We start from the raw sequence: 2,500 nt of genomic DNA, 5'->3' as shown, positions 1-2,500 counted from the left end.
TCCTTCAGCTGGAGTTTCCACAACAGCCTTTTGCCAGGGAGACTTCCTGATCGCAGCATCCAATCACAAAGCAAGGTTTTAGGGACACTGATGTGCCTTCACCAATCAGTTGCAGAGCACCGAGAAGTCAAATACACCCCAACCCTGAGCCTGATCATCTCCTGTTACAGCCCCCCACACACCCCCTCCGGGGCTAATCCCTAAACCCAGCGAGGAGGGGGGGTAATAAAGGAGGAGATTACCCCAGCGGGGCTGTTATTTTCAGAGCGTGACGACGTGATGGTCATCAACACTGCCAGAAGAAAAGAGGATTCAGAGCACATCATCACCACCTGCTCTCTTCTACCGCCGGACCACCGAGCCGCTCTGCACTGGACACACACACACACACACACACACACAGATATACACACAGGCTCTGCACTGGCCTACATACACAGATGAGGCCTACAGATATACACATGCGCGCACACACACACACACACACACACACACACACACACCACACAGGCCTGCTCCAAAATGGCCCGCTCCAAAGAACAGGGGAAACTGTAGAGGTTCCCACGCTCAGTGTCCAGGGTGCTTGGACCAAAGCACACACACATGACAGCAACTCCTCTCTTAGCAGAGCAGGAGCAGGACAAGCGTGGCCATGACAACACACACAAGTACAGCCCAGACACACACACACACACACACACACACAGAAGTACAGCCCAGACACACACACACACACACACACACACACACAAGTACAGCCCAGAGAGGAGTAATGACAAGACAACATTCTTCCCAGATGAGAGAGGAGGAAAGAGACTCACACGCATGTACTGTAAACACACACACACTCTCTTTCTCATACACACACATTCAAGTTATAATGCACCTTGAGACATATTCATATGTTACGGTGCTGTATAAATAAAACTGAATTGAACTGAATTCTCACACACACACACACACACACAGAGGAAGAGAGAGACAGAGAGCGAGAGAGCGAGCGAGAGAGAGAGAGAGAGAGAGAGAGAGAGACAGCAGCTGCTTTCAGACATGTCCTCCACAGTATACGCGGAGCTTGTTCAAACATTTCAGGTTCGACCCTTCGGGTGATTCAGATATGATGCTAACATGCGGACATTATGTGCTCATATGTGTGAACGACACCGACCGACGCACATGAACAGAATCTCCGCATGTTCTTCACTTTGTTCAGACACAAGCTCATTCACATAATGTCCGTCGGAAATACTAGGAAGCCGGCTAAGTTCGGAATAACTAGGGAGAGGGAGGGAGAGAGAGGGAGGGAGGGAGAGAGAGCGAGAGGGAGGGAGGGAGAGGGAGAGAGAGAGAGAGAGAGAGAGAGAGAGAGAGAGAGAGAGAGAGAGAGAGAAAGAAAGAAAGAAAGAAAGAAAGAAAGAAAGAAAGAGAGAGAGAGAGAGAGAGAGAGGGAGAGAGAGAGAAAGAAAGAGAGAGAATAGAGGGAGAGAGAGCATTCTCAGGGGTTGCAGTAGACTCCTCTCAGAGCTGCTCTGATCTGGTAATATGCGGTAATCTGAGATTTGGCTCTGATACAGAAGCTTGGCTCTAACAGAAACTCACTGGAGCTTAATCCAAAGGGCTGTCGAAGAATCGCTGGGCTTTCTCTGTCCACCAGGGCATCAGAACATGTAAGGCAGAGCGGTCAGGGCATCAGAACGTGTATGGCAGAGCGGTCAGGGCATCAGAGTTTGTATGGCAGAGCGGTCAGGGGGCAAAGCCCCTATGCTACTATTACACACATAGCTCACTTAACCAGAAGATCAGGTTCATACACACAGACACAAACACACATGCACGTACACACGCACGTGCACACACACAGCTACTGCATTTGTAATAAAACTGTGTGACAGCGTTGTTTTGCGTGTGATGACCTTGAACTCAGATGAACTCTGTAAGTGGAAGATCGTGATTGGCAGGATGTGAGATCATTCTTCTCAGTAAAAGGGAAAAGAAATTATAAAAATAACCCTTAAGCAATAAAACCGATGTCTTATGACCGACACACACACACACACACACGTGCCAGTTCCTGTTGTGAAATGTGCTGTGGAGCAAACACATTTCCAGAATAAAACTGAGATTCCATGTCAGAGATACTGGACAGAATCGAAAGCTAAAACTAAGGGCCCGTCCCATTTCTCCCCCCTTAAAACTTAAAAAAGTGGAGGGTAAGATCTTTCCCTATGAATTGGGACACCACTATATGCAAATTAGCGTAGCGAACGTGCTCACCTACGTCACACGCAGCGCCGACGTGTCTACCGGTAGTAGCCTGCTACTATTTTCATTCAGGAACATACCCGTTCCAGCGGTCATTGTTGTGTGGGCTGTGCTGGTTTATCTACGTCTGGTTAATCAACGAAGATATTTGTGTTCATATGAACGCCAGAACACACACCTTAAATATTGACGAATCTACCCAGATAGGATATATAATGTTATTTGATGGGCAGACTCT

At 48.1% G+C, this 2,500-nt stretch overlaps 1 protein-coding gene across 1 annotated transcript in view; it reads right to left on the bottom strand.

The window, feature by feature from the left end:
- srgap2 (SLIT-ROBO Rho GTPase activating protein 2) overlaps window positions 1–2,500 on the bottom strand; it is an 88,219-nt gene that overhangs the window by 40,695 nt on the left and 45,024 nt on the right.

The sequence above is a fragment of the Alosa sapidissima genome, chromosome 4 (genome assembly GCF_018492685.1).
Source record: "Alosa sapidissima isolate fAloSap1 chromosome 4, fAloSap1.pri, whole genome shotgun sequence".
Taxonomy (NCBI): Eukaryota; Metazoa; Chordata; class Actinopteri; order Clupeiformes; family Clupeidae; genus Alosa; species Alosa sapidissima.
This window is presented reverse-complemented; position numbering and strand designations above follow the sequence as displayed.